Source organism: Leptonychotes weddellii, chromosome 5 (assembly GCF_054177405.1).
Source record: "Leptonychotes weddellii isolate Sample4059 chromosome 5, ASM5417740v2, whole genome shotgun sequence".
Classification (NCBI taxonomy): Eukaryota; Metazoa; Chordata; class Mammalia; order Carnivora; family Phocidae; genus Leptonychotes; species Leptonychotes weddellii.
Window position 1 is genome coordinate 148,731,094 of NC_138373.1, and position 17,909 is coordinate 148,749,002.

A 17,909-nucleotide genomic window follows, 5' to 3' on the forward strand; every position below is an offset into this window, starting at 1 on the left:
CTCCAGGGGCTCTGGGGAAAGAGGCTGCTCCTCAGACTCCACTCACAGGGTCCACAGTGTGCAGCCCAGAGTCCTGTGCCCCGCGGAGAATCCTGGGACACTCAGGCTTCAGGCCACATCCTTCCTCCTAGCGGGGGCTCCCTCAAGTTCAAGCTATGGCCTGCCCACTCTTATCTGCCTCTACCTCGTTCCTGCTCACTTGCTTCAGGGAGTGGGGAAGCACGGAAGTGATAAGGCCGGGGCACTTTTATTTGTCAATCATTATAATTATAAAAACACATCCATGAGAATAATTACTTTTTTTTTTTAAGATTTTATTTATTATTTGACAGAGAGAATGAGAGAGAGAGAGCACATGAGAGGGGGGAGGGTCAGAGGGAGAAGCAGACTCCCCGCCGAGCAGGGAGCCCGATGCGGGACTCGATCCCGGGACTCCGGGATCATGACCTGAGCCGAAGGCAGTCGCTCAACCGACTGAGCCACTCAGGCGCCCGAATAATTACTTTTTATTGGGCAATTAATTACAAGCCAGGCACCACGCTAAGTATTTGACATGGATAATTTCATGTCCCACAAGCCTGGGAGGTAGGTACCATTATTATCCCCATTTCACAGATAAGAAAACCGAGGCCCAGAGACGTTAAAAGACTTATTCAGGTCACATGGCTTATTACAAATGAGATTCAAAGCTGTGTCCTACGTGTGTGTTTAACCACCAGGCTTTACAAGGAAGAACAGCATTGCTTATATTAATAGATTCTGTTTTCCTTTGTTTAATGAACACCCCCCACTTGACACAAAGGCGCTTTTCCTGTTCTACACAATCAGTCACAGGCTTGATAAAGGCAAATAAAAAATCTGGTACTGAAGGGCGCCTGGGTGGCTCAGTCCGTTAAGCCTCTGCCCTCCACTGTGGTCATGATCTCAGGGTCCTGGGATTGAGCCCTGTGTCATTTGGGCTCCCTGCTCAGCAGGGAGTCTGCTTCTCCCTCTCCTTGTGCCCCTCCCCACCCTGCTTGCGCTCTCTCTCTCTCTCTCTCAAATAAATGAATAAAATCTTTAAAAAATAATAATAATCTGGTACTGAAATGCATCTAAACTCTGCCACCGACTAGCTGGGTTTCAGTTTCCTTGGTTCTACCCGATGAGGAGACGCAACATGACCATATAGGACTCTGTCCAGGAATGTTCCACCAGAATCTCACCGTGAGGGAAAAAGACAAATCCAAAACATGGGACATTTTTAAGGCAACTAACCTGTCTCTTCCAAACAATTCTTCCAGAGTCAATGCCACGAGAGACCTAAGACATGACAGCAAAAAGGAGGGCATGAACCTTGACTAGATTCTGGGGGTCCTCCAATGGACTGTTTTTGGGGGATCCCTGGGAAAGTGTGACAGTAAAGTAAAGGACGTTAAGGCGTCAGCCTTATGTCTTTACTGTGATGATAACAATGCGGATGTGTCCTTGTTCCTACAGGTGAAGTGTCAGGATGTCCACAACGTACTCTCAGATGGTTCTGGAAAAATAATAATAAAAGAGAAAAGGAGAGGGGCGCCTGGGTGGCTCAGTCGTTAAGCATCTGCCTTTGGCTCAGGTCACAGTCCCAGGGTCCTGGGATCGAGCCCCGCATCGGGCTCCCTGCTCTGCGGGAAGCCTGCTTCTCCCTCTCCCACTCCCCCTGCTTGTGTTCCTTCTCTCACTGTGTCTCTCTCTCTGTCAAATAAATAAAATCTTAAAAAAAAAAGAGAGAGAGAAAAGGAGAGAGACACACAAAAGCAGCCAGTTCCCGACAAGGCATGATCCCAGGGAAGGGTGTACCGGCATGCAGTGTCCTGTTTGCGTGAGCCTTTTAGTAGGTCTGGCATTTTTTCAAAATAAAAAGGGAGAGAGAAGAGGAGAGGAAGGAGAAGTTGAACGAGGCTGCTCTTTCAGGGGTCCTTCCGGTCTTGAGTCTCGGGCCCAGTGTCAGTGTGCCAGCCACGGGCCGTGACCCCACGCCACAGACTGGGTGGCTCAGACGATCACAAGCTCATCTTCTCACACTTCTGAAGGCCGAAGGTCTAGATGTCAGCAGGTGTGGTTTCTTCCGAGGCCTCTGCTTGGCTTGCCAACAGCTTTCCTGGCGTGTCCTCACAGGTCCTCCCCCTGTGCAAGCGCCCGGGTGTCTTTCTTCTAGAAGGACACCCGTTCGACCGGATCGGGGCCCAACCGAAGAGCATGGTTTTAACTTCATCCCCTCTGTAAAGGCTCATCTCCAAATACAATCACGTTGAAAGGTACTGGGGGTTAGGGCTTCCACAGGTGAATTTGGGGAGGGACACAGTTCTGCCTATAACAGACCCTCAGGCTCCCTGGAGCTTCACCCCAAACTCCATAGGGGCATAAAGAGGGCTTTTCAGGAAATCAGAGCACTGAGGCTGAGCTCCGGGCAGGAGGGGGCTGCTGCAGGCACCTGCCAGAAGAGAGACAGAGAGAGAGCGTTTCCTTCACCTTCGACCACCACCAACCTTCTCATCTACTCCTGCCACCTCTCCCCACCACCCTCCTCCACCCCGCGCCACTCCACGCACACACACCACGGACACCCAACTGCCCAGTCAGCTGCTCAGGGGCAAAGTCATGCCAACCAACCTGTGATAGGGCTCCTCCCAGCCCTGGGTACAAGGTAAAAGGCCTCTTCCTGAAGCCCCAGTGCCTGTTCTTCCTACCTTAGGGGGTGAGTCCCAGACCCCTCGCTGCCTTCACTTGCAGCCAAGCAGCACATCATCCCACAGAGTGCTGGGGTGGTCCTTCCTCCCGGCTGTCACTCAAACAAAAGCAAACTGCCCCCACTCTGAGCCCCAGTGGCAAAAGTCGTATTTACTATAGAAACATGAGAAATAAAGTTACAAAAAGTAATCATTTACTTTTACCCATAATTAGGCAAAAGACTCTAAAAGCCTTTTTTGGGGGAGGTGGTGCCTCGGTGGCTCAGTTGGCTGAGCATTTGACTCTTGATTTCTGCTCAGGTCATGATCTCAGGGTCCTGGGATGGAGCCCTGCCTCAGGCTTCATGCTCAGTGGGGAGTCTGCTTCTCTCTCTCTCTCTCCCTCTGCCCCTCCCCCCACACTCTCTGTCCCCCCTCAAATAAATAAAGAAATCTTTTTTAAGTCTTTTTTTCAAAGAGCTTATTTATAAGTAATCTCTACCCCTAACGTAGGGCTCAAACTCACAACCCCGAGATCAAGAGTCACATGCCCCGCTGTCTGAGCCAGCCAGGCGCCCCAAGACTCCAAAAGCCTTAAAATTAGTTAGTTCTATGCTTGGCCCAGTCAGTAATTCTGCTCTTGGTTTTCCATCTAAACCCATAGTCAAAAATGCAGGAAACACTTCACCTGAAGATGTTCCTTTTGCTGTTCTTTACACGATTTGTAACCCAGTGTGTGCTTCCATGGTACCCCCAAGTTCTTGGTGTTCCCTTTAATTAGGAAAAAGGAAAAAGGAAAATTAAACGCCAAGGTCCCAGCCCTACCCACCCTCCAGGGAGCTCACTGTCCTGCAAGCCCCCCTTGTTCCCCTGGCCGGTTTCGGACCCCTCCTCCATCTCTTCTCTGGGCGCCTAGTCCTTCATTCCCACACAGAACCCCATCGGAGCCCTGGTGAATGGCAGATCTGACGGAGGGTTTGCAGTGAAGGACCACTGCCAGGAGCACCACCCAGGTAGCTACTAGGAGTCTAGAATCAGCCACCTCCGCTGGCAAGCCCACGGGCCATTTCTCACCCCTGGCAATTTCTTACTGCTCACTTTCTCATCCTAGACCCCAGCTTACCAGCAAGGATGCATTCTGACTTTCATGGGCCCAAGGCACCTTTGTCTTTGAGGACCCTCTCCTCCATTTAAAAAAAATAAAAAACTAAATAACTAAAATTAAAAATAGCATTTTAGGACTGAAGTAGTATAGAGATGAATACACTCTCGACTGGATTCATTATTCTATATTTATTATTATTGTATTCTTTTGTTTTCTTCTGATTTTATTTTTTTTTTAAAGATTTTATTTATTTATTTGAGAGAGAGGCACGTGCACACAGGGGGAGAGGGAGACGGAGAGGGAGAGGCAGACTCCCTGCTGAGCAGGGAACCCGACTTGGGGCTCAATCCCAGGACGCTGAGATCATGACCTGAGCGGAAACCAAGAGTCAGGTTTCTGACGGACACTGACTGAACCGTCCAGGCCACCCCTGTTTTCTTCTGATTTTAAAAGAAATTAAAATTAAAACATTTCTGTGGCCCCCTTAAGTATGGTGAACCCTAGGTAAGCCTCAGGGAGAAGTCAGTTTACCTGCTTTCCAGCATCTGTTGAAGGCCCTGGTCTCAGAAGTCCCTCACAGCCCACCCTTCTGCCTCCTTTGTTTTTAACCTTTCCATCCAGATCTTGGGGAGCAGGGGAAAGCAAGCAACGTATGTTCAAAAATAAAAAAAGACCATTCTCTGATATGAAAAATGCCCTTCCCCTAGTATGTGAAAGCCAGAGACTGTTTTAAATACTCCTTATCTTTCTCCTTCAATAGGAAAAAAATAAATAGGAAGCAACCCAAAGGTTTAACAGTAGGCCCCAGGCACTCGGGCGGGATACTGTGTTGAATGAATGAATGTCTCCTGAATGGATTTTTGCGAGGCCTTTGAGATAATGCTTACAAGGGCCTTGTTACAATTTGGGAAAACAGTTGTGTTAATGAAACAAAAGGAAGACAAAGGTATACCATAGACATTAGGATCACAATCATATAGAATTTGCATAGAAAAAAGAGAAAGAGCTACTTCATAAGCTATGTTCCCCTTATCACTGTTCCCTGCACAGAATCATACTGTAGAATATACTCCTTTGTGGGCATGATAGAGTTGATTATTTTTTTAATCCTAACAAATACACTAGAACGTTAGCAACAGTGGTCTGCAGGTTGGGGATCATAGACTTCAGTGCAGTACAGTGGCCGGGCAGCGTCTTCTAACTAGGGGATAAAAATGGATTATTTAAAGTATAAACATACACCCACGGAATGCCGTCCAGGGAAGGGAGCTTCTCTCTGCCCCTCAGTTCGAAGATGGGGACACTGAGGCAGCCAAGCGTTGGCTGAGCTGGGCAGAAGGAAATGGTGGGATCACTCAACGGGGCCGAGGACCCTCCCAGGCCGCCGCAGCCGTCCCCGCGCTGCCCACGACGCTGGGACGGGCTGAGTTACCTGCTCCAGGTCACCTGCTCAGGTAGCCCGCGTACCTGCCACTCCCGCGCTCCCCGAGGCCCGGCCCCGCGGGCGCTGGTGGCTGCTGAGCTCAGCGGGCGCTGGGGGCAGGGGTCGGGGCGCGGACGGCCTCCCGCTGAGGAACCCTCTCCGCCGCACCCCTGCCGCCCTTTCCTGTTGAGTCACGCCGGCAGGCTCGGCGCGGAGTCCCGATCTCAGGTCTGTTGTCGCTGAGTCACGGTCCCGAGGTCTATTTTCGCTGAGTCACGGTCCCGAGGTCTGTTTTCGCTGAGTCACGGTCCGAGGGCCGCTCTCGCTGAGTCACGGTTCAGGTGCTCCGGCTCCCTCCCCTGGGGAGAAATCCGGGCCGCCGCGGCGGCGGAGGCGGCGACTCCCCGGGGCCCCCAGGTCCCGCAGGCGGCCGCGTCCCCGCAGAGCCGGCGTCCTTCCCTCCACCCCCGCCACCTGCTCCGCGGGTCCTCGCCGGCCTCCCCAGCCTCACGTTAGGGACCCCGACCTGCTCAGCGCCTCTGAGGGCCGGCTCTGCAGACCCGGCAGCCCAGCGAGGTGGGCGTGTGATCCCACCTAGCGGCGGGGATCTACTCAAACAGGGGGTCCAGTGCCAAAAGCAGCCCCTTCCTATCTTCCCAGCCACAAGCTCGTTGTCACCAGCACGCTAGGAAAGACACGAGTTGTGTCCTTCCATGAGGTCAGCTTTATTCAGGCATAAAGCAAGATTAACATCATTATAAAGCAGATTCAGGATTCCAAAGTCAGTGGCATTGGAAGACGTGATTGACTTGGCTTCTTACTGGCACGCAAAGCAGAACACGAGACAAGTCACACAGTCAACAAGATAACAGAGTGGGTAGGAAGTTAATGAACCAAACGTGAAGTCAGTCTGTGGGCACGCAGGGGAGATAAGACCTGGGTGGCGCCTGGGTCAGTCCTGGGCACCTGCTCAATCCGGCGAAACCTTTGGTGGCAGCTGCTTTTTTTAAGTGGTCAGACCTCGAGGGGTCATGTCTGAGGGGTCTGACTGTGTGCTGCCAAACTCCTCCCTTTTTAGAGGGATTTCAGCAGTCCCGGACCCCTGCAGACCCACTGTACTTCTGCCTGTTATCAGTTCTGGGGTGTCAGCTGATCTGGTCTCAGGCTCTCTCTTAGCTGCCGTACCCTTAATGGCTTGCGTCACTGCTGCAAGGACACCTGCTGGACGTGAGTGACTCCATCTTGCTCTCTACAGAGGCTCGGGGGCTGTGGACAACAGAGCAGCGGAGCGGCTCAACGCAATGCGGGGTCCGGACTGGAACCCAGACAGCGGGAAGAACAGTTGGGGGGCAATTGATGACTTTTTTTTTTTTAAGATTATTTATTTATTTATTCGAGAGAGAGAGAGAGCATGAGAGGGGGGAGGGTCAGAGGGAGAAGCAGACTCCCCGCCGAGCAGGGAGCCCGATGCGGGACTCGATCCCGGGACTCCAGGATCCTGACCTGAGCCGAAGGCAGTCGCTTAACCAACTGAGCCACCCAGGCGCCCAATTGATGACTTTGAATGTAGGCTTTTTATAATGTATTTGTGCTGAAGTTAGGGTCCCTGATGTTTATAATCGTACTAATTGTACTGTGGTTAGAAGAGGCTGTACTCTGGCATAAAACATGTTAAAGAATTTGGGGCAAAGGGGCATGATGTCTGCAACTCACTCTCTAATAAACCAGAAATATATTTATATATGTATATAAAAGAGAGTGTGTCTATCTATAATCGAGAGAGAGAGTGAATGATAAAAACAATGTGACAAAATGTTAGCACCTGGTGAATCCAGGTGAGGAATTCTATGTACTATCCCTGCAACGTTTCTGGACATTTGAAATTATTTCAAGGAAGTCTACTTATTGAGAAAAAAATTAAGATGAGGACCCTGAGGTTCTGGTGGGGTTTTGTTTGTTTTTTGAGAGAGCGAGCAGCAGGTAGGGGTGGAGGAAGAGGGAGAGGGAGAATCTCAGGCAGAGCTGAGATTGGAGCTGAGCATGGAGCCCCATGCGGGGCTCAATCTCACGACCCTGAGAGCACGACCTGAGCTGAAATCAAGAGTCGGATGCTTAACCGACTGAGCCACCCAGGCGCCCCCAAGGACCCTGAGGTTCTGAACTCCCAAATGAGAGCAAGGTTTGTGAGATTTTAGTGAGCCATCCAGAAGTTTCTAGGTAGGAAAAAGGCTCTGGCGGAATCCGGAAAGGGGAACTGGATGCCACTCTCTAACCAAACAGAAGGAGGAATGCTTAGCGAAGGCTTCCTCTTCCCTGGGCCCCATTGTGAGCCTCTTACATATGTTAAACTAATTTAATCCTGACCACATTCCCTGGAGCTGATGCTGTTATTACTTATCGATTTGTCATATGAGGAAATAAAGCTTAGGGAGTTGACGTACACACGTGTGGTAAGTCATGGATCCTGGACTTGCAGTCTCTTCTAGAGTTCATTGCTTTAACCCGTCTACATCACCTAGAAGTGCCTTGATCCTGTTGAACCAGATTGAACCAAGTCTTGGAGCTGGAGTCAGGCTCCATATTGGCCAGGCTGTCCTCACAGCCTGAACTCTCCAGAGTCCAGACGGCTGCCTGGTCTGGTCCCCGGTCTTCAGTCACATGGATCTGGGCAAACGGAAGCTGGACAATGCCTGAGAAAGATGTTGCTCTTTCTACTCCCTTCACTGCCCCGGACCCAGGGTCTCCAGACAGCAGCTTGTTATAGAACTGGAGTGTGCTTGAAGGTGAAGGAGAGCAAAATATGCCACCCCAAAATATGCCACTTTGGCATATTGATTATTCTGAGTTAAAGTTACTTAAGAAACAGCCAGTGCCAAGGACGCTCTGAATCTCCTTTGTCCCCCCTGAAAGCAGGAAATAAGTCTCCCATGTGAAAGGTGCCCTCCCTGTACCAGGAAAGTAGAAGGCATCCTTATCGCCAGAGATAGGGCATCCGAGGCAGAGAAGACTGCATAAATAAAGCTTGTTACTTCCCCCAAGTAACTACTCCAAACCCGGACTTCCTTGGCTTGTCAATTGTTCACAAATTTATTGTTTCTTTGTCTGAAAGCTATAAAAGCTGCCTGATTTGGTCATTTCTTTCTTCCCCCCCCCCTTTTTTAAAGATTTATTTATTTATTTTAGAGAGAGAGCATGAGCATGAGAGTGGGGGGCGGGGGGAGAGGCAGGGGGAGAGAGAGTCCCAAGCCAACTCCATGCTACGCGTGCACAGAGCCCAGCGTGGGGCTCGAGCCCATGACCCCGAGACCACGACCTGAGCCGAAACCAAGAGCCGGCCACTCAACCGACTGTGCCGCCCAGGCGTCCCTGATTTGGTCATTTCTTTGAGTCCCGTATTTTTATAGGCTCTCATGTGTACAAAATTAAATTTGTTTTTCTCCAGTTAATCTGTTTTATGTCCATGTAATTATTAAATCAGCCTAAGAACCTAGAAGGGAAGAAAGTAAACGTTTTTCTCCTCTACAAGAGACAGATACACCTGGCCTCAAGTCCCAGGTGAGCTATGTGACTGCAGGTGGGGAGTTCAAGCCTCATTGATTAAATCTGTTGTGCTTGCCTGCCGTATGCTGGGCTCTGGGCCTAGAGAGTGGGTCCCGTGCAGTCCTTGCTGCCTTCGTGGAGCTCACGGTTGGAATGGGGGGCGGCTGGGGCACAGGAAGCTCAGTGAGGGGCTTATAAGGTGGGGGGGAGAAACTTCAGGAAAGCCTGGACTCAGTCTGTTTTTCAACTTTATTCTTTTTCTTATTGAGATATAATTGACACAAACCCTACATACTTAAAGTATATAATTTGATGAGGTTTTTTTTTCTTTAAAGATTTTATTTATTTATTTGAGAGAAAGAGTGTGTGTGTGAGAGCACAAGCAGGGGGAGCGGCAGGGAGAGGGAGAAGCAGGCTCCTCACCGAGCCGGGAGCCCGATGCGGGGCTCGATCCCAGGATCCCGGGATCATGACTCGAGCCGAAGGCAGACGCCCAGCCGACTGAGCCACCCAGGCACCCCTTAATTTGATGAGTTTTGACTTAAATATACCTGTGACGCCATCTCCACAATCAAGATAATGATTGTATTCACTTCTCCCAGAAGTTTCCTCATGGTCCTTTGTTTGGTTTTGTTTTTAAAGATTTTATTTATTGGGGCGCCTGGGTGGCTCAGATGGTTAAGCGTCTGCCTTCGGCTCAGGTCACGATCCCAGGGTCCTGGGATTGAGTCGCGCATCAGGCTCCCTGCTCAGCGGGGGGCCTGCTTCTCCCTCTCCCTCTGCCTGTCTGCCTGTCTGCCTACTTGTGATCTCTCTCTCTGTCAAATAAATAAATAAAATCTTAAAAAAAAAAATTTAAAAAAAAAATATCAGGGTCGCCTGGGTGGCTCAGTCGGTTAAGCGTCTGCCTTCGGCTCAGGTCATGATCCCAGGGTCCTGGAATTGAGTCCCACGTCGGGCTCCTTGCTCAACGGGGGAGCCTGCTTCTCCCTCTGCTGCTGTCTCTCTCTATCTCTCTCTCTGACTCTCATGAATAAATAAATAAAACAAACAACAACAAAAAAACTTTTTTTAAAAATAAAGATTTTGGGGCGCCTGGGTGGCTCAGTCGTTAAGCGTCTGCCTTCGGCTCAGGTCATGCTCCCAGGGTCCTGGGATCGAGCCCCGCATCGGGCTCCCTGCTCGGCGGGAAGCCTGCTTCTCCCTCTCCCACTCTCCCTGCTTGTGTTCCCTCTCTCGCTGTGTCTCTCTCTGTCAAATAAATAAATAAAATCTTTTAAAAAAAATAATAAAAATAAAGATTTTATTTATTGAGAAAGAGAGTGTGTTTGTGTGCACGTGCACATGAGTGGGGGGAAGGGGAGCAGAAGGAGAAAGAGAGAATCTCAAGCCCACTCCACGCTGAGCACTGAGCCCGACCTCACGGTCCTTTGTAATCTTTGTAATCTCCCCTCCAACTAGGTAACCACCGATCTGATGAGATTAGCTTGCATTTCGCCGAATTTTGTAAAATCCTGTATTCGTTTTATATGTAATTTTATATAAGTGTAATTAGACAGTAAGAATTTTTTTCTTTTAATCTGGCTTCCATTACTCAGTATTATTATTTCGAGATTCATGTGTCTTGTTACATGGAACAGTGGTTTTTCCTCTTCACTGCTGGGAATCCAGTGTATGTTTATATCACAGCTGTTTCTCCATTCACCTGCTGATGGACATATGGGTTGTTTCCAGTTTGGGACTATTAGCAACAAAGCCACTGTGAACATAGGTATACAAGTCTTTGTGATGAAACACGCTTTTATTTCTCGTGGGTAAATACCCAGGGGTGGAGTGGCTGGGTTGTATGGCAGGTGTTTGTTTGGTCTCTTAAGAAATTGCCAACTCTTGGGGCGTCTGAGTGGCTCAGTCGGTTGGGCGTCTGCCTTCGGCTCAGGTCATGGTCCCAGGGTCCTGCGATCGAGCCCCGCATCGGGCTCCCTGCTCGGCGGAGAGCCTGCTTCTCCCTCTCCCTCTGTCTGCCGCTCTGCCTACTTGTGCTCTCTCTCTCTCTGTTAAATAAATAAATAAAAATCTTAAGGAAAAAAAAAAAAGAAATTGCCAACTCTTTTCAAAAGTGGCTGTACTGTAGGAGAGGTAGTTTCCTCTACCCTCCTAGGTTCTGGAGCCAGGGCCCTAGAAATCAAAATGACAAAGACAAATTAACAAGCAACAGTTGATTAACACATATAGCACACACACACAGAGGAGAAACAGTGAGGAGTAACTAAAAAGAGTCCAGGAACTGGGGCTTATATAGCATCTCAACAAAGAATAATGCAGCTGAGGCACGGGGACACCCCGCACAGCTGAAAATCCGTGATAACTTTTGACTCCCCAAAAACTTAACTACTCATAGCCTACTGGTGACCAGAAGCCTTACTGAGAACACAAACCATCAATGAACATGTTTTGTATGTTCTATGTATTCTGTACTGTATTCTTCAAGTAAGCTAGAGAAAAGAAAATGTTATTAAGATAATCATAAGGAAGGGGCACCCAGGGGCACCTGGGTGGCTCAGTCATTAAGCGTCTGCCTTCGGCTCAGGTCATGATCCCAGTGTCCTGGGATGGAGACCCACATTGGGCTCTCTGCTCAGCGGGGAGCCTGCTTCTCCCTCTTCCACTCCCCCTGCTTGTGTTCCCTCTCTCGCTGTCTCTCTCTGTCAAATAAATAAATAAATAAAAATCTTTAAAAAAAAAAAAAAGGGAAGGTGCGCCTGGCTCACTCAGACAGTAGAGGGTACCACTCTTGATCTCAGGGTGTAAGTTCGAGCCCCACATCGGGCGCAGAGATTACTTAAAAATAAAATATTAAAAAAAAAAAAACCATAAGGAAGAGAAAATACATTTACAGTACTATACTGTATTTATCAGGAAAAAAATCCCCATATAAGTGGACTTGTACAGTTCCAACCCATGTGGTTCAAGGGTCAACCTTGAAGTACATTTGCAGAGAAGTGAGCAAAGGAAAAGGGGTTGATTTGTTAGGGGCAGCAAGCAGGTGAATACTTGGGGGAAATTTAGGGAAGATAAGGGTTAATACACGAAGGCTTATTGTTTTGATTCCTCTGGGTGCCATCTCTGAGCTGTTAAGAGTCTGGATTCATCTCGGCTGATTATGAGTCTAAGCCTGCTTTTAGGCAAATAAGGCAGAAGGCAGATCGCCTTTTTTTTGGCATTTGCTGTTTCTGAGTTGTCTTTAGCTCAAAATAAACCTTATGCAAAGTGGCATATTTCCAGGTGGCATATTCTGACCCCTACGGTATCAGGTTCAGATCCTTTCCTGACTCCCCAGCAGAAAGTAAAAGTTCTGGTTGCTTTACAGTCACAACAGGGTGGGGGCAGTCCTTTTATTTTTAGCCATTCAAATAGGCGGGTAGTGCTATCTCATTGTACTTTGAATTTCCCCGATGATATATAAACTTGAACATCTTGCCATGCACTTAGTTAGCATCCATATATTTCTTTTGATGAATTGTCCGTTCAAACTTTTTACCCATTTCAAAAATTAACTTATTTGCCTTCTTAACATTGAATCATACAAGCTCGTTACGTATTCTAGAGACGCAGGACACGTCCTTTGTTGGATATATGTTTGCAAATAATTTCTCCTAGTCTCTAGCTCGCCTTTTATGTTTTATAACAGTGTCACGTGAAGAGCAAAAGTCCATTTTGATAAGGTCCCGCTGATTAATATTTTTTCTTTTACATTTTGTGCTTTTAGTGTCATATTTGAGAAATCTGCCAATCTAAGGTCCCTGAGATTTTCCTTTATGATTTATTCTATATTTTTTTAAAGATTTTATTTATTTATTTGACAGAGAGAGAGACAGCGAGAGAGGGAACACAAGCAGGAGAGGAAGAGGCAGGCTTCCCACTGAGCAGGGAGCCCGATGCGGGGCTCGATCCCAGGGCCCTGGGATCATGACCTGAGCCGAAGGCAGACGCTTAACGACTGAGCCACTCAGGTGCCCCGATTTATTCTTTATTTTTATAAGCTTCACTCTTTTTTTTTCTAAGATTTTTATTTATTTATTTGACAGAGAGACACAATGAGAGGAGGAACACAAGCAGGGGGAGAGGGAGAAGCAGGCTTCCTGCGGAGCCTGATGCGGGGCTTGATGCGGGGCTTGATGCGGGGCTTGTTCCCAGGACCCTCCGGCCATGACCTGAGCTGAAGGCAGATGCTTAACAACTGAGCCACCCACGCGCCCCTATAGGCTTCACTCTTTCATTGAGATCTATTATCTGTTTCCGGGCTAAGTCTTGAAAAATGAAGAGCTTGACAAAGGAGCCCGAGAGGGGGATGTGTATTCTAGACGGGAGGGACCACCCTGAGCAAAGGGCCAGAGGGGTGTGTGCCTGGATAGTCGGGGGGGGGGGGGTATTTCTGAGAGTGGCATGCAAGGTGTGAGGGAGAAGGTGGGGTGAGGCCCTCCTGCTGGACAGGTGGCCAGGGCCCAGGGCGGAGGGCCAGATGTGCCAGGCGAAGGAGCTTGCATGTTATCCCAAGGGCAGTGGGAGCTAGTGAAGGGTGTTGACCAGAGAGGGGTGACGTGGTCACAGTCACCTTATCTGCAAAACCCAGGGCCGGAGGAGTGAAGGAGGTAAGGAGCCAAAAGGTGTTCCACTGGCAGGTTGGAAGCTGCTATTCGCTCCCCAGCCCTTGCAGGAGGCTGATGATAAGCTCCCCGAATTAAATGTTAACATTTCCTGGTGACTATTTGTCCTACTGCTTTTGGGAGATTTTATTTATTTATTTGACACAGAGAGAGCGAGCACAAGTAGGCAGAGCGGCAGGGAGAGGGAGAGGGAGAAGCAGACTCCCCGCTGAGCAGGGAGCCCGATGCGGGGCTCGATCCCAGGACCCTGGGATCACGACCTGAGCCGAAGGCAGACGTTTAACTGACTGAGCCACCAAGGCGCCCCTTCGGAGCTCTTTTATTACTGTTAAAAAACAAGATTCAGGGCGCCTGGGTGGCTCAGTCGTTAAGCGTTTGCCTTCGGCTCAGGTCATGATCCCAGGGTCCTGGGATCGAGTCCCACATCGGGCTCCCTGCTCAGCGGGAGGCTTGCTTCTCCCTTTCCCACTCCCCCTGCTTGTGTTCCTGCTCTCGCTGTCTCTCTCTCTGTCAAATAAATAAATAAAATCTTTAAAAAAAAAAAATAATAATAAATAAATAAATAAAAAAAAAACAAGATTCAACTGAGTACATTTCAAGATCAAATTGGCTTTATTGGTGATTTGGGAATCGGGCAGTATCCCACCTGGCAAACAGAAAGGAGCTCTGAAGGGTTCTTATAGGCAGAATGGGGGGGTGGGGGCAGGGAAACAAGGCATGGATTGTTTCAGGCAAGGTCACCTTCCTTTAGTGGAAGGGTGGCGAGGGTCTACCAGGCTGATCACCTCACTGGTCCGACCAGGGGACTCCACTGGGTAAAAAGGTAACATTCCTAGAAGAGGCAGAAACTGAAATTAGGTCAGACATTAGCCTTGGTTTGCTGACACTGGGCTTAGCCCAAGTGACTCCATTTGGGGCCTGTCCTGTCTTTCTTTTTTAATATTAGGAATGTTCAGTCTCTTGTCTGTGACACATGTGGCCTTTTCTCCCAGTGTTTCGTGGGGTTTCAGCCTTGTGTATAGGGGCGCTTGTAACCCAGAAAGCGTCTGTTTTGCCATCCTGTCTGAGGATGTTTTTATGGCTTGGGCTTGTCTGCCTTGCTAAGAAAGGCTGCACCTCCCCACTGGGCTCCCCCTCCCCGCACCCCCCCTCCCCCCCCCCCCCCCGCCCAATCCCTCCACTGGGTCAAGGGCATGGCCTCTTGGGTCTTTGTGGGGTAAGGGGTGGTCAGGACACCCTGGGTCACCTTGTTAACTTGGGATGCTCCCTGCCTGAGGATATCCAGGCGGGTCTCCTGCTTCTCCCCGAACACCATCCAGCCTAGGCCAGCCTCCCCGTGTCCCCCAGCCTCAGCTGGGGCCTCACCTCTGTTTTTCACCATCAGAGCCTTGGGAGAGGGCCGCGCCCGCCCTCCGTCCAAAACCACTTCTGTTTTCCAGGCGAGCGATGGGCGGTGCCAGCCAAGTGCTAAGTCCAGATTTCCACATTCCCCTCGAGCAACTGTGATTCTGCTGAGTCACAGTTGGGAGGGGGGCTCGCGGAGACAAAGGGAAGGAAGGCGGATTTTGCTGAGTCACCGGCGACTTCCTCAGCCTCCCTCCGAGCGGTCTCGGTGAAAGGGCAGCTTTCACAGCAGTCTGGAAGAAGAGAAGCTTCCAGAAAAGAACAGAAGACTCCAGTATATCTCTAGTCTTTGCACGTTGTTTGCAAAGCCCCGTCCCAGGCATCTCAAAGGCGGTTCGTCCCAGACTGTGCCGCTGAGCATCCCCCGTGGTAGTAAACTGGCAATTCCAAGTTCTCCGGGACTCCTCTCCATCCTCACATCCCACTTCCTATTCTTCTGACATTCTTGATGGTTCTGGCTTTAGAATGTGGAGGTCCTAGGCTGCTTCTCAGCCTGTCCTGTCCGAGCCCTGGATTACGGTGATGGGCAGCCTTCTGCCCCTCAGCATCCACAGCGATCCATCCCAAGTGAGACCTCCCTCTCTCTGCTGCCGGGTTTGTCCCACCTGCAGGCCTCGGTCCTGCCTCTCCCCGGCTGCCCGGAACAACTTTCTTCCCACACCTCCCAGCCTGTGAGTCCACCCTGACCTGACCCTGACTGAACAGTGCAATCCCTGAGTCCTCCTGACCCTACATCAGACTTCTCCTGCCCTGTTCCCTCTGCCTCTCTGCAGGGAAAGCTCTCAACCTTTAGGACTCCCGTGAATAGACTGGGCCCACCCAGAGAATCCAGCAGGATTTCCCCCACTTTGAAGTCTGCAGTCTTCATGACAGAGGCAGAGGGCAGTGAGCCTATTCAACCAGTCACATAACCTAGTCCCAGGTTCCAGATATTAGGGCATGGGCATCTCTGGGGGGGCTGTGATTCTGCCCACCACAGAGGAACTCCCACCTCCTGGGTTTGGTGAGGATGGAATGAGACCATGCTGGGAAGAATGCCTGGCTGACGGCAGACCTCTGGATTCCTTCCCGGTTTCTACCCACATTTGTCTTCCGTGCCCCCTGCCCCCATTCCAGATCATTTTCCCTTGGTCCCAGACTTCTTCCATTAGGATCCTGAGCACACAGGCTCTGTCAAGGTGGGCTTCCAACCTCTTCAGCTTTGTATCTCTAGCACTCGAATGAAACGGGCCCATTCTAGCCGCTCAAGCATTTGGCCCCCGGGAGGAAGGCATGGAGAAGAGGGGGTGGGTTCTCCGAGGGAATCAAACTCTTGTGGTGGAATGCCCCATGTCATGCTGGGAGGTGACAGAAGGGAGCAGTTGAGGGGGAACCCCAGGGTCTATCCATCTGTGTCCTGCTTCCCAAAGCTGAGGCTCTGTTCCCCATATGAGGAAGGCAGGCCTCGAGGGGGGCCATCCTCCTTTCCTGTTGCTGTTGTAAAAATTCTCGCAAACACAGCGGCTTAAAATGACACACGCTTATTCTCTGGAGATCCGGAGGTCGGAAGTCCTGAAACAGGTCAGCAGGGGTGCTTCTTCTGGAGTTTTAGGGGAGAATCCACTTCCTCACATTTTCCAGCTTCTAGAAGCTGTCTGCTCTCCTTGGCTCATAGCCCCCGACTCCACTGTTCAACACTAGCATCTTCCAGTCTTGGAGTCCTGTTTCTCTTGTCATGTCCCGTTCTGTATCTGTCACCCTGCAGCCCCCCTCTTAGAAGGATTTCGGTGATTACATTAGGCCTACGAGGATAATCCGGGATAATCTCCCCATCTCAAGATCCTTAAATTAACCACATCTGCCAAATCCTTGTTACCTCATAATGGAACATATTCAAAGGTTCTGGGGATTTGGTTGCGGACATCCTTGGGGGGAGGGGGCAGTGCATTATTCAGCTTACCACAGGAGGAGAAAGAATACCATTTGGATCATTCCAGTTGCTTGAGGCCAGGGAAAGGGAAGTCAGGAAGCTGAATCAGCACGCGGAAGGACCACAAACTCAACACTGGGACAGAGGAAAGAGCCAGATCAGCTCTGACCCAACCTCCTCTGCCCCGGGGTTGTCGGTGTGTGGCGTCTGTTCTGGTCAAGTCGGGGGCTCTTAGGGCAGCAGTTAGAATGAGGAGCAAGCCTGGACTGGGAGCCGGGAACGCGTGGTCACTGAAGGCTCTGTGTTGTCCTACAGGGCAAGTCGGTCCCCACTTGGGGCCTCTGCTCCCCCATGTTAGATAAGAAGGAATCAGATCACACAAGCATTGCTTTCTGGGGTTCCTGAATTGACAGGTTCTGGATGTGCTGAGGGAAGTTTCCAGACCTTGGCACCCTTATCCCCCCAAATTCCTGGGGCACAGATGGACGCCTCTGTGACAGGGCATGTGGCCAGGCGGGGTTCAGGAGCATGCGCTCTGGCTGCAAAGCACCGTGGTTGGAATCCCAGCTCTGCTGCTACTAGCTGTGTGACTTGGGAAAGCTATTAACCTCTCTGTACCGTAGTGTCTACGTGGACAAAATGGAGATGAAACTACAATAACCTGGAAGGCCAATGTCAGGATTAAATGAAATCCTGCACTTAAAGGTTCTGCCCATGGAAAGTGGTCCATAAAATTGGGCTAAGATTGCAGTTTGTAACTTGATTCCAGCCCTCTCGGGGCAGCCTAGCAATATTATCATGTTTACCAGAAAGATCTTGTGGTTTATCTATTCATTCTTTCCAATCAATCAGTGCAGACCAGTCAGCTACCTGCCAGGCATTGTTCCAGGCTCGGGGATTTACAGAACAAAGCAAAGTCCCTGCTCTCCAGGAAACTTGCATTCTAATGAGGCCATTGGTTTCTAATAGCCCTCATTTCTAGAAAATTCTTGGCAACACTTTTTTTTTTTAAGATTTTATTTATTTATTTGAAAGAGAGCACAAGTAGAGGGGAGGGCGTAGCTCTCTCTGCTGAGCAGGGAACCTGACGTAGGGCTGGATCCCAGGATCCTGGGATCATGACCTGAGCCGAAGACAGACGCTTAACCGACTGAATCACCCAGGTGCCCGTTGA

General features: G+C 49.9%; 1 long non-coding RNA gene across 4 annotated transcripts; it reads right to left on the bottom strand.

Annotated features, from left to right (window-relative positions):
- Positions 1–493: 493 nt before the first annotated feature.
- Positions 494–6,045, bottom strand: LOC145721905 (uncharacterized). Of its 4 annotated transcripts, none has more exons than XR_014145922.1 (4): positions 5,036–6,045; positions 3,379–3,461; positions 2,712–2,865; positions 494–2,455 (listed from the first exon to the last, which is right to left on the bottom strand). It is a non-coding gene; the product is annotated as an uncharacterized LOC145721905 (long non-coding RNA). The 4 variants fall into 4 exon arrangements; XR_014145920.1 differs by having other exon boundaries at positions 5,228–6,042; XR_014145921.1 differs by having other exon boundaries at positions 5,263–6,023.
- Between the last annotated feature and the right edge of the window lie 11,864 nt (positions 6,046–17,909).